Source organism: Ruditapes philippinarum, unplaced genomic scaffold (genome assembly GCF_026571515.1).
Source record: "Ruditapes philippinarum isolate M1 unplaced genomic scaffold, ASM2657151v2 ctg6881_1_1_1_1, whole genome shotgun sequence".
NCBI lineage: Eukaryota > Metazoa > Mollusca > Bivalvia > Venerida > Veneridae > Ruditapes > Ruditapes philippinarum.
Genome location: NW_026866650.1, coordinates 118,682 through 134,018, shown reverse-complemented (window position 1 = coordinate 134,018; position 15,337 = coordinate 118,682). Strand labels below are relative to the sequence as shown.

At 31.1% G+C, this 15,337-nt stretch overlaps 1 long non-coding RNA gene across 1 annotated transcript; it reads right to left on the bottom strand.

The window, feature by feature from the left end:
* Window positions 1–4,255: 4,255 nt before the first annotated feature.
* On the bottom strand, window positions 4,256–13,267 carry LOC132733226 (uncharacterized). The gene is made up of 3 exons (XR_009626143.1): window positions 13,111–13,267; window positions 9,404–9,459; window positions 4,256–8,120 (listed from the first exon to the last, which is right to left on the bottom strand). It is a non-coding gene; the product is annotated as an uncharacterized LOC132733226 (long non-coding RNA).
* Window positions 13,268–15,337: the final 2,070 nt, after the last annotated feature.

Here is a 15,337-nt window from a genome sequence, read left to right as displayed (position 1 = left end):
ATTTATATTTTATATTTTGATTAACTATAATCATTGTGTATGTAAGTCTTGTATTATATAGTCTTTGATCAAAACTTTCATTTCTATATCTGAATAGAATAGAAGAGAATAGAAAAGAACAGAACAGAATAATCTTCATTTACCCACGTTTCATTTATTAATTCTAGACATAATGCGTTGTGTAAAACAGTACATCTTGTATTGACAACATTCTGTAAAACACATTTACCAGACGCAAAGTTTATTTTAAATTACCATAACTAAAGTAAGAAATAATCATCAGTCTTTCTTAATCTTTCGTTGAGTTATTTTGATATAAATTCCTGACGGAAGCAAAAAATCAAAGGAACTCGTCAATGATGATAAATCCATATTGTACTTTAGTCAGATTACATCATATAAGATAAAAGGAAATTAAAAATTGATCGTTCTTATATCAAGTGTCTACCTGCAAATCCAATAATAAGAAACTGCTCCAGGTACGTACACCTAAAAATTACAAAACAAATTTCTAATCGTACTTGCTACCAATGTACGAAAATATTTAATGTCAAATGAATAATATAATACATGTCTCCTCATTCGAGAAATCTTGGCAAGCCAACAAGTGGCATATTTGTTTGTTTTTTTGGTAACACACGGCAAAGTAGTAACAAATAGTTTTAAAGGCCCAATATGCCCCCAAAGTGATTTCATTTTCATATTTTAAAAGCTTTTTATTTTTGGTGTCCTGTTAAAATTCCAGCCCAACTAACTAGCCATTTATCTGAACCATTGTATGATTTTGTTGCATTTTGGCAGTTAATACATTACAACACAGATATATATATAATATTTAGCTCCATGATTACAGTTAGTACAGGTATAGTAATCTTGCAAATCAGACAGGATTATCTATACTATTCATACCGGAGTTAGAAAAACCTGTCTTACACCCTCGGGTTAGTTAATACAGATTTATTGACTTAGTATTGTGTATTGAAGTAAATCTTTGTTAACATTTTGCTATATTTTTGACGCTATTTTCTTCAAGTGACAAACATCAGACATGCTCTTAAACCATTATTTAAACGTTTTAAAACTCGTATGTGCCGTTACTAAAGAAGGGGAAAAATATAATCATCTCTAAGGGATAGGTTTAAGAATCTGTATTAATTTTACAGTTATGCGTTAAGTATCAAACGTTATTTCTCTTGAATTGATTTCTATGGTGCCCGAAAGTGTACATAAGAAATATTTTATATATTTCAAGGACATGAGATAGATACTATGTTGGGCACGAGATAGATATTTTTTGGACACAAGGTAGATATTATGTGAGCATGAGATATATATTATGTAGGCACGAGATAGAAATTCAGTGGACATGAGATAGATATTATGTAGGCACGAGATAGATATTACATGAACACGATATAAATATAATGTGGGCACGAGATAAATATTATGTGGACACGAGATAGCTATTATGTAGGCACATGATAAATATTACATGAACACGAGATAAATATAATGTGGGCACGAGATAAATATTATGTGGACACGAGATAGCTATTATGTAGGCACGAGATAGATATTATGTGAGCACGAGATAGATATTATGTGGACACGAAATAGATATTATGTGGACACTAAGTATATATTATGAGGAGACGAGATAGATATTATGTGGGCACGGGATAGATATTAGGTACGCACGCGTTAGCTGGTAGTACGTGCGCACGCGATAGTAATACGTCTACTCAAATGTTATACGTTCGCGAACATAGTATTGTATATGTTACGTTGCGATTGCGCATAGATAGGGAAAACCAATAGATTTTGACACATTTTGTATCATTAATTTGGGATATAATTCCCTAGCATTAATGGAATACACATCCAGAAGCTGCAACAAATTATGACAGTACACTCCGCAACATGTTTCAATGAACTTGTTATAAATTACTTACACAATTAATAGACAAACGTCCTCAAGAGCTAGATGAACGATACTATAAATAGATATAATGGTGTACTTTGTTTTGCCTGTAACAATGTATTGTGCTTCATGTTTAGGAATTTCAAGTCATCATTTCTCTTCCCGAGCTAAAACAAACATGTATATATGCATGCAAGCTTGAGTCCACAACATATTCATGACATAAAATCATAATATAAATGTTAATATATTTTAAGCCTGCAAATATTTTGTACAACTGTAATATCATTAATAGCGAATATAAACATAGGTTGCTAGATATATTTCAATATCACATTCTACATGCTTATATCATTCATAATTCGTAAACATGTTTCAATCATAGTTTTTGTTGTTGTTGTTGTTGACGACATGTCTAAAACATCATCTCATCATTGCTTCATATCCTTGCTGATCTACATATGTTAAGTTATTTTAAAAGTGGAACGCTCCACATCTCCATTCAACATGTGTGAATTTTGAAGAGAGTATTTCTTTGATTTTAGTGATTCGACAAAAATATATTTAAAAGGGAGTATATTATACGCTAGTTGGTACAAGGCAAATTATAACCAACTTGTTTTACTGTTGTATATTTTTGATATACTTAGTACAGCACGTGTGTCTTTTTTGTACACAATAAACTCTTTCAAAACCGGATTTTAAAAGAGAACATAAAATGTATAACGAATTTTAGCCAGATAATTGGTGGATAATGAATAAAAAAAGGAGAGTTTCTGGAATTCATTACCTGCAGATAATACTGCGTCACTTATATAACAGGTCGGTGTTTTCATCACTACAGAAAAATGTGCCAAAATATTAAATGTCAAGTGAATGACAAAACAAATTCTTATGTTATGAATATTGGCAAAAATAGTTTTCAGACAAGTGGCATATTTGTGTTTTTGTGAAGACGTGGCAAATTAACAAACAAACATCAAAGTGTTTCAATTAAGATTCCAAAAGTTTGCCTTGTTTTTTATGATATTTACTGCAAGTGGGACACAGGTAAAGAATCTCTGCAGGAACTCTTAAGAGTAAATGCACTTGAAATTATTTACATCTTATCTGTGAGATGTTTTTCTGCAAAACTTGATTTGAATGTCACTTACTTCATGTCTATTATAATAATTATATTGCATACCCTTGCAAAATATTTGGTATCTTAAAAACCGAGAATAGTTTTATCACTAACAGAAGCAGGTGCACTTCTACGAATGACGACACTTTAATATAAAACAAATAATGCAAGGAATAAGGAAGGGGGTGATAACAAAACACCCTGTCAATATTTAGGTTAGAGATAAGCAACAATTGTTAGTGGTATAGCTGTAACTGTGTTTGTTGATAGTAAAACTGACATTTGTTGTAAAATGTCCAAACACATTAGTACTCTCAGTTAAAATATGCCAACTTGAACACACCTTAGTTGTACTTTTAGTCAATTGTTTTTTTCGTCTTCAGAATTTTCATGTTGAAAAGTATACGTGCGGGACTAAACGTTTTATAAAAAATTAGTTTGTTGGAAACTATCAAGTATTATAATAAAGTAAAAGAATTCGTATCTTTATAACAACGGCCGTTTTCGTCAGACCATGTTAAATGTGACCTTCGCCTATATTACTACGCACATGAATCTACAATAAAAACGCGGTACATCAACTCACATTTGACTGCCATACATAACATTTTACCGCTAGCATTTATTACAATTATATAAAATTATAAATATAAAAAAACTAGCAAAATATCCATTCTTTTTTTATAAAATATAAAAAAAGTATAAGACAGCTTAATACACACATACACATACAAAAACATGATTTTATACAAAGATAATTTTATCTTATGATTCTGTATGACGCAAACAATATTCTGAACATATTCTTTAAAAAATGAGTTTTTCATATCCCTCAACTCAACATCAAATGAGTAAAATAAACATGAATTCTGTAAATAAATAGACATGCCATTTTTCATAGAATTTTCTATGTTTTCGATATTTAAGGTAAAATTTGCTTGCTTAATTCAGAAAGCAAACGAAACATATATGTTGACGTGTTACATTTTCTGTAAACGGGTATTTTCCATTGTAACCACATATGCCAACTATCATTCCTTTAGAAATGATAGTGTTGTATCAAATAGATTACTATATCTAACAACAAAAACAAATAAGAATATAAATTACTTTTTATATTTTTTTGTTATATGAAGTAAAAATAAATAAAACTTTAAAACTTTAATAAATAAATTAGATAAATTATTAAATTAATGTTTTTAAAACGGCCCCAATATTATTCTTCACTCTACAAAAGAAAGAAACTAATCAGTTGGTATTCCTAAATAAATGAAGAAATGAACATTTCTTTCATGGATTTAATTTTTTCTGTTGATGTTTCTTTAAATGTACCATTTAAACGTCTTTTACTGCATGTCTGCCTTTACAATCAAGTAGCGACGCACTTATGCCACTGCCATTACTGGGTGGTGTGACGCGCCCGTAATTATCACCAATGCTGTCATACTAATGTTAAAAAGAATACCGTATCTGATATTGTCCAACCATCTCTCGTATTATTCTTACCCGTTCTCCTTCTATTCAAATAAATTCTTTGTGAAGGGTAACTATCCGTGATTATCTCCCTTGCAAGCGCAGTACGATGCGCACAAAAAACAACCGAAAACGTCTTTAAGTACTAAACTTGTGTTACCGGGATCCGTTTGTGGATAAGAAAGTAAAGGAGAACATTAATTTTATTAATGAAACTAATAAAATACACTATAACGAGGGGTTATCCAAAAAATCTAGGACTTTTTTTGTTGCGTAAACTATATTTAAGATATTGATTTGAAATTCTTACACTGCTTGGGGGAATTTATAGCCAATAAACACAGGAACATTTATGTTAGTAGCTTCTTATATTACAACAGTATTTCATTTTACATGAGCACATGTCGTCGACAGCGGCGCACTCCAAAATAATATTGGCGTCAAGGTCAATTTAACGTACAATGTTTTCTTCAATTACGCAGTCATGACCGTTACTGCTTTTCAAAGTAATGTCCGTTTTCCCGTCCATCACTAAATCTCTTATGCCACTTAAACACTAATAATCGTGAAATTTTGTTTTTTTTCTGTTTGCCTGCTGAATTTAAAATAGTTTTTCTATGTGTCATCCAAAATTACAACAAAACTTTTTTTATCTCCGCGTCCGTCATTTTCCACAGTAAACAATATCGGCGGCTGGCTTTTCGAACGATAACAAAAATAATTACAGGAAAGACTTCCACAATTAAAACATTTTTTCTTTTCTATATCTTTTTCAAAATGTGTTTCTTGTAGACAAAGTATAATAGATTCTTAACTTTGAAAATAGATTTAACACATCACGTCTTTTAGCACTATCATTTAAACCTCTGTAATATTCTAAGATAATTTTGAGATACTCATTGTATATTGATTCATAAAAACATTTCCTTTTATTTATACAATACAAGTAACAACTACATGTAACTACTGTAAATATATAAACCCTATAAAAAGCTCTTTAAACATCAACAACATACAAATACAAGAGCCCTTTGATCCGGTTGATGCTCCTCGATTAGGTTTTGGACACAGAAAAGTGTACCTCTTGTAGTTTGAGTCCTGACCAGGGCAAAGTTCAAAGTGCAATAATTCCAAGATTAGGTTAGGCAGAGTAACTTTTATTTGCACTTTATAATAACGTATTGATGTCTTTCTACCTACAAAGTTTCATGATGATATCTCTAATAATCTTATAGTTATGGCCCGGACAAAGTTCACAGTGTAAACTTGAAAAGGGCAATAACTCAAGAAATAGGAAAAGCAGAGTTATGATCCATTTGCACTGCATCTTAACGCAATTACGTATATCTTCCTATGCAGCAACATGTTGATATCTCTTATAGTTTTACAGTTATGTCCCTGACAAAGTTCAAAGTGAAAAAATGAACAAAGGGCAATCACTCGAAAAACAAAAAAATAGGCAAGGCAGATTAACGTTGGTTACGTTTGTACTGCTAATCTACCCAATGAGATCTACCTACAAAAGTTCTTGTTCATATCTCATATTGTGTCAGATTTTTGTTCAGGACAAAGTTCAAAGTGTAAAAATAAACAAAGGGCAATAACTCCAAAATTAGGGACGGAATAATTATGATTCTCTTGCACTGCACATCTACCCAATGCGATCTACTGACAAAAACGTGTTGTTTATATCTTTTATATGTTCAGAGCTATGTCTTGAAAATGTTCTAAGTGTAAAAAAATAACAGATAACTCCAACATTAAGCAAGGATGAGATATGGTTATTTTGCATTGCACTTCTACTCAATGAGATTTGTCTACCTAAAATGTTCATGATGATATCTATAGTGCAAGACTCATGTCCCAGATAAAGTTCAAAGGTAAAAATGAACAAAGGACAATAGCTCCAAAATAAGGCAAGACAGAGTTATGATTCTTTTGCACTGCACATCCACTTACCCAGATCTATCTACCTACAAAGTTTCTTGTTGATACCTCTTATGGTTACAGAGTTATGGCCCGGCTAATGTTCAAAGTTTAAAAATGAACAAAGCGCAATGACTCCAAATTTAGGTAAGGCAGAGTTATGGTTTGTTCTTTTGCATTGTATTTTAACTCAATGAGATTTATCTACCTACAAAGTTTAATGTTGATATCTCTTATAGTTTCAGAGTTATGTCCCGGACAAACTTCAAAATGTAAAAAGAACACAATAACTCCAAAATTAGAGAAGGCAGAAGTTCGGATCTTATGCACTGCACAGCTACCCAATGCGATCTATCTGCTTTTCAAGTTGGTTTAAAGTTGACAGACGGACATTCGGACGGACGGACGGGAAAATGGCGACTATATGCTCAGAATAAAAAGCATTGTTACACAATTTATCTAAAGCTAAATTAAATATAATATGTTGATGTGAGTAAAAAGTGTTTTATTGTATAATCACAATCACCTGATAAATGTTTTACTATTGTATGATCACAATCACCGTTAAATGCTTAATTATTTGATAAAAGTATTTAATGAGTGATGGTTTAAATAATCATATATCATATGGTACCTTTTATTCCAATATGGAAGAAACATAATATTATGATATGGTTGCAATGTGGTAGGTCAGAAATGTATCATTGGACACATTTCAATGCTGAGAAAACAAAAGTTTTCTGGATAAAAAGGTGCCATATCCCTCTTTTCCCACTGAACTATTTACAATTTGGTAAAAATCGTTGAAGGTAAAAGGTGCCACATTGTACACTTTTCATCTACGATATTTTTATAATTTCATGAGAGCTTAAAAATGCCACAAAATAAATTTATTAAATTAATTAATTAATCCTTTATTACGGAATTTGTTTTAAGGATACATCTCCCCCTACACTGACATATGTCTATAACTTTGTTTAATAAAAATGATATCAAATAAGTTTCCAAAAAGAGTCTTGATTTTATTGGGCAAAATATTTTAAATCTTATATGTTTGTTTTCTTTTGTTTATCCGTTAAAGGCATTTGTTATATTGAGAAGAAATATGATTATGTTAATACCTGCTTAATACCGAGGCCTTTGTTTATAACCTTTTGCTCGTAGCCATATAATTAAATACGGCTCTTGCAAAATCTTGACAGTTTCTATCTAAGTAATGGTATTCTTTGTTCAGTTCGTTACTTTTAAAAAGTAAAACGATCAAATCCATTATACTTCTACATCCTGTATCGTTTATCAGTTCTTTCGTAGACGGTCTTGGAACTCGTCGATAATTATTCAGAACGGCATCCCGAACTTTGCTCCGTTGAATAGTGAGACCTTCAGAATTCTTTTCGATCGACCACCACCAATCGTGTGTTTTAAACAATATAAACATATGATAAAATATGTTGAGATCATGGGGCAGCCAGGAAAAAAGGTCATGTTTATAAGCCCAGACATAGTCTACGGTTTCGTTGACATCCAAAAGTGTCTGGAGTTTACCAAAGAGTTCTTCATCCTCTATTTCATATTGACAACTAGAAATTTTGTCAGCTTCAGGTATGAAATAAATTTTATAAGTCCAGTTTGCTCCTTTCTTAGCACCGGAAGCAGGTAAACTTTCAAAACTCATATCTAGCAATAAAAAAACATTTGGTTATATCCTAATTGTCAAACAAGATTTACATCATTAGTTAAATAGCAAAGAAATAAAAAGAAATAAAAAAGTATTCAAATAATCGTGCCATAATGATCAAATAAAAAATATAATTGAAATATTACACCAAAACCCAGTTTGTGCTTGATAAAATGCAACTTAATAGCTTGATCTTCATTTTTTTACTATTCTAACTTCCAATATCAAATTAAATTTAAGTATCAAGGTAAGTAATCTCTAATTTGTAATACGTATCTTAGTTTATTGCTTTAAAGACACTTTAAGCTTCGGAAATAGATTGTAAATAGATAAAAATTGTTGAAATGTTTTAATGATGGTTTCTGAATATGTGAGATTCTTATCGTTTGCAGAAAAGTAAAAGCTTAACAAATCACAAATTTTAACATTTATGGCTGATGGATCTTCCGTATATGGCCTACTATTCAATGAACAAAAATCGTATCTAATTTAATAAACAAGAATATTTTCATTTCTCTTTAAAGTCATCATTCAATTATTATAAGATATATCGGATATAAAAAAAACTCGTCTTATATACACAATCTTAAAAAATGAGTTGGTACATGACTAGGATATGTGGCCTGCTTTTTAAATTTGTCTTTTGACGTATTATCTGTGCTATGCAGGCTTCATAACCCCTGATCCCCTTTCGAAATTCCATTTTATTTAGTTCCACCCATTGTTTTCTCGTTTAGGGCACACGCATTTTTTTACTTGAGGACCATTTGCCGCTTTTCATGGAATGGCACTTGCGTGTCACATTGCACGTTTCATGATAATCGCCATATGAACACATCTGCGGATGTTTCAAAATTCAAAATTGTACCAGTTCATGTTAAATGTTGAAGTCTGTTTAAGCCGGTGCTAGGGGGCGTGGACGGTAATTTGCACTTGGCAAGACCGTCTACGAACAGGATCAATCATACCGAGCCTGCAACATTTTCAATTTTGCCGTGTTTGGCTTTCTTTAGGGATTCTAATTTTCTCTATTGGTACCTGTTGCTGTTAAAAAGGATTATAAAATAATATACGTTTATTTGTTCCGTGTTTTGGAAATTGAATTATTTGGAAAAAAGTGACCTCTCGCAGCAATAATCGCAACAAATGTACATGGAAATTGCACACTCGGTTTGACATGAAAGTCGGCATTTCATATTCGATTTGTCTTGTAGCTCGTCTTGTAATATGTTGAATAATCTTAAATTAATTAAAGAGAAGAAAAGTGCAAAAAGCTACTTACCGAACTGTGTATTTTATTCCTGTAGAAGGGTAACGTTCTTGATGATTGCTCTATGCCTATAAAATATATTTTGTACTTATAGTTCAATAATTTAGACAAACGAATCAATAATTCGTATAGAGTTTTGCATGATCAATTCATTTAAAAAAAGATATGAATGCCAGCAAATTCGTTTATTGGTTAACTACTTCCTACTCGCAAAGGAATTAAAAAACACTTATTTATCTTTTTAAACAGGTGAACTGAAACTAAAGTTTATAAATCTAATTTCTTTAAAGTCGTTTATAAACATAATTATGCCTTCTATTCATCATTATATTTACACAAAAGTTGATATTTTATTTTAAAGAACTGGGAAATCAGTTTATTTGTTAAAATAATAAAAAGAGTGAATTTACTATATGAAGGTGAAGTCAATTTTGGTTTCCAAAATTACATGTTTTTAAAATATCTATGGGGCGAAAACACGAAAATACGCCTTAGTCATCATTCTGTCGTTCTTTTACTCCGTTGCGCGAGGAGATGATAATATGACAAAGTCGTGTTTTTGCCTGGCGGTCACAGGACGAAAATATGACAAATTAGTTGATTGTCGTGCCTTTTCGATCTACGGAGCGAAAAAAGCGACAAAATATTGACTTTGTCGTGTTTTCGCATTTTCACCTACGTGTAATGTCATGTGTGTCAATACATTACGTATTGATTTGTATGCATTTAATTTGTATTGATGTATATTGAAAGCTACTTTCATTTATAATTTCATTCTTTGCTATGAAGAAACATTAAATATTGCCTTTCCGTCATCATAAAAATAAATAAAAACATGTAAAGTTATATATTTATGACACAGTTCAGACAGCCAAGTGCCTACTCTAAATTATCCATTAAACAATTTCATTATTTTTTTATTGTTATCCTTTTGGGAGTACATCTAGCTCCTTTGAAGAATCCTTTGAACTGTTTATTTTGAGACAATATTGGGACTTAATTGTTGTTAAAGAAGTCAAGCGTGAACTTCTGTAAAGATTATTACTTTGAACAGTGGCGACTCAAAAGTCAGTACCGGTGTAGCAAGAATTTATTAGAGATTTAAATTTATCATTTTATAAAAACGTGAAGGCAAGGACTCAATATTTTACCATCTATATAAATGAATTATCGTGCTGGTTACGGAGAAGCCTAAGGACAATATTTTAGTCATGATTTAAATCGGGTTGATCAAATACCGGTATGTCTTGGCATTCAATAATTTCAATACTTTCGTGAATTCAAAATGTTTGAAATGAAATTGTTTTATTTGTTACAAGAAACAAATCTTGTTTAAACAAATTAATTATTGACAATCTATCCTTTAAGAAAAATGTATTAAAAACCGACAAAAATCAATCAATAATTTTTATATAAATCAGAACGTAGGAAAGACATTAATTGATAACGTTCTATAAAATGAAAAACAATCTCACACAAGAAAAACTTTCCCACCTCATCCCAGAACAAACACAAACAGATACCAACTTCGAAACCCTAATGACATTCCTTACATTCATGCTAGAACTCAACTATATAAGGACTCATTTCTACTCTCCGTAATAAGAGATTGAAATACTCTGCGGATCTGAAAACCTTAGATTTGTTGATAATATAATAGATTTAAACGTGTTTGCTTCGCGTCGATTTACGTCGAAGCGGCCCGATATTACTGTTTACTAGAGTAAATTACTCCACGCTATCTAAGACCAAAATTTCAAGCACTGTTGCAGCAACATCTAATAATAATTATTATTACATATATATTGCTTAATTTTTACATTACTTATCGAATTTCAGCTTTTTTTTCTTCCAACACCTTAGGAAATGAATCAACATCAGATATCTGCCACTTTAAATAGATATATGGACACTCTCTTTAATACAAATTCTTTGTCAAAATTGTGTTCAGATATCAGTTGATAAATTTTCAACTTTATTCTTTTATCATTAGATATCATTTCTTATATTGCTGTAAAATTTATGTATTCAAAGGAAAATATACTGATGTCCCTTGTTGTGACACCCTCATTAAATCCGTTACAATACAGACAAGAAAAGCATTGATGCAAAGCATCAAAGGGCGTCCAAGCAAGAAATGCAGCAAGTGAAGATGAACTAGTAGACATATGATGACAAGATATTCTTATAAACTATATCACTTATGAATGAGCGGACAAAAGACAATGTTCATTATGAACTTTGATTGGCATGCTAGAGATTAGAATATTAATTGTTATTTCTTTATGATCGTGGATATTAATAGCAACGGATATACATGTGTACAACCATTTATAATCCATATGTGTAACGCATGATCAACACGTACCACACTTGTGTAATTGTCCCTTATTATGTTATCGCTATTAGCGAAGACCCCCTCCCCCCTTAAGGTATCTCTTCACACTTAGTAAAAGTATGACACTGGTTATATTACCATGTTGATCATGTTGAGCATAATTGATTGCAATATCTATTAATTTTAATAAAATTTTAATCTGTTCTTTTTTGTGTTTTATGTGCTATTTTAATACTGAGTTTTTATGTTTACTACTCTTTTTTTATCAAAATTGTAAAATAAATATTAAAAATTCAATTGTCATACATGTATTAACCGACGATTATAAGTCAAAACTTAACTGGAAAAAGTCAGTAAAATATTGTTACTCTTTCAATATATAATATTGTTTATTCTAAAACCATGTACATGTACATTTGTATTTTTCTTTATCATTTTTAAAATTATCAATCAATTGAATAATTCATAAAATCTAATTTGTAATTTTGAATAATTCCTCGGCATCTTTACTAAACACGAATAACAAATTAAATAAAATGTTTCAAAGTTGATAACGTCATATTAGAACCATAAAAATGTACCCTTTTCTCAATTATTGTACATATTTATTGTTTTTATATCATATACATAAAATGAAACATGCTATTGTTCTTGTTGTTGTTGTTTGTTTCGAATTGTTATCAAACATGTACTCCAAAACCGGGAGAGACCGGACAATAAACCTGTGGTACTATTCGCCGGTCACTAGTAAATCGCGGTCAAAATAGACCGGGAAAGACCGGGAATTACCAATAGGAGTGATAAATAGATATATCTATAAATAGATTTTCGGAATATTTAGGTCATCAACAGATCATTTTAGGATACATGTACAACAATAACATACCATGATAACCCACTGTGTACTACAAAATGATAAATAAAAACCCCGAAGAGCGAGATTTATTGACGGAAAAGGTTATTTCATTTGAAAATGTTTGCATTGCGAAATTCTCCAGTTCGCTGTTCATTGTAACATATCGCGACATTTCAATCAAGCACCCTCATACCGATCGGAATGCTCGGCTTTTATTATGACCGACTTAAAGGCTCGAGAAGTTGTTGTCGCCCTTTCACAAAATCTGATTTCATTCCATAAGAGGCGCCGCGCTTCGGCGCGGACGCCATTAATTTACATTAAAAACTGTTACAGTTAAACACCTATTACCACAGAAAACATTGATAATGTTTTTCCAATTCATCTTTGCATTTGTTAAAATCGAAAGCAATAATGTGCTTTTTTATTTTAAACTTGTATTGCTAATGCTGAATTATTTCTTTTGTTGATGAAATAATCTACTAATAAAATACCTAAAATAATTTTGAAAAAAAAGTAACTCACCAGACTATTCAGTTTCTTGTTAATGTTATGAAAAAAAAAAAAAAGAATTCCTTGTATTTCTATGATCCGTTTCATTATCTCCACCGTTTGTATAACTTCTTAAATTCAACATTTGGAAATGCATTTGCAAAATAAATGATTAAAGGAAAGATTAAACATAATTTATGTTTCCTTTGTATACAGTTACGTTATTTTTCGTTTGAAGTGTATTGATTTTCAATCTTTATGAATACAACTGACGTAGTTCATATCATTAAAACATTTTAACTACAGCCAAAAGGTAATTATAATAATATTTCTCATTGAACATTTTTTGGGTGATTTCAATTCAATGTAGTCTTGAACAACTATGAATGATTAATTGAAAATCTATTCAACCATTTTGACAACAAGTCCAATTATAGAGCATATTTATTTTGCATGTAAGATCAAAATATATTTCACAGAGTTAACAATAGACGCAATGTTTCACGAGTGGCTTAATATAAAATGGTATAACAGCTGGTTTAGAGGAGTAATATATAATTTGATCTTAAATGCAAAACAAACATATTTTCTTTTTATTCCGCTCGTTTTAAAATCATTTCGAATTATTTGTCCGCGTAACGTCATTTTCTTCATGGAGTTTTGATATTCATGAAACAAGACATACACAAAATGGCCTATAAACGCGAACAAACGTGAGAATAATCAGTTAATGCAGATTAAGGACATTTGAAATAGTTTTGAAATTAAAGCAAGTACGGGGCTAAGTATAAGGCACAATGAGAAATGTTAATAGGAATCCTTTACGATTCTGCATCGCATTTATAAGATTTCTTTCATCTCATGTTGTGATTTAGATCCATAGAGTTTTGTATGATTAAGAATACGAAAACTACGGCAGCTAAAAGGTACCACCATTACATTTTATTACGCAAAAATAAAACGCCTGACAAAATCTTGTATTATGGTCGATTTAAAGGTAGTGTTTAATCAATTAATAAGTTGCAGCACCTTAAAATCAGTTTTTAATCTTGTATTTTAATTCTCATCAACAATGTTCAGATCATTTGCTTTGTGTAAGGAATTAGGCTGACAGACTCGTTCTGAAGGGTATGTTTCTTGTGGCAGTTTCCTTTAAGCACAACTGCAATAAAGGAAGTTGACTTATGTCATTGAAGGATTCGTGTTTTGAGTTCAATCATTGAGTGGGCGCACATATGTTATTCTTTGAAATAAGTTAACTTAACCATTTACTCATAAAAGTCTATTACGCTTTTTAAGACACATTTTTTAAGACTGAACTGGTAAAAAATGCCCTATTAAAGCCCCCGAACAATTGTTTCGTCCTGGGAAATGTTATTTAGAAAAGTGATAACTTTTTCGGCGCCATCCCTTATCAAATAGATACATTTGTTGGTACCAGAGTGGGATGTGCTCCCTTCTTTTCGGGGGTTCGAAGATGGGCTGCAGTCTCCCTCATCTTTAAGAACATTTTGGACTTGTTAGAGGTTAAAAAAGATCCTCAGGTCGATTTTAAGGTAGTGTGTTATCAACGCTGAGTAGCCTTTGACTCTTAAAATCAGTTTTTAATTACAAAAGAACCGCAAAATAATGAATTTTGGCAATTTTAAGATACCCCCTCGTTGCCAGTGTAATAGGAAATTTAAGACTGAGCATTTCGTCATAAAGGCAGTGTTCCAGGCAATATTTGTGCCAAGTTTTATATGTATTGAAGCATTTTTATAGTTTCATAGCAATTGAACTTGTAACAGGAAACTTTTCGATGAAAACGGCCATTTTTCACTAAATGCTCAGGCGGTAATGGAGATAAATTGTTTGTCTCTCGGCGTTTATTGATTCTGACTGTTGTTTACAAAGGCGCATTTTTACAAAAAAAGATGCATATAGATTGTTACTAAAACGATAATTGCATTTCGTTTATCACGTGATATACGAGAGTTTATTTTAGAATGCATCCTGGTAGTATGTACACCCATTCATTGTTCGTAAAGGAGATAAAATGTAATCAAATGGTCAGTGTAGGAAACTTTATAAATTATATGTCATAACGGTACAGCGTATTTTTTGTTTTGGCAATAAGAAAGCATTTATTATGAATACTAACACTTAAGGACACAATAAATAAAAAAAATCTCGAAATATCATAATATTATCTGTAAATTAATACTAAAAACAGATACCATCCTATCAATAAGGGTATATATACTCGAAACCTGGTAAT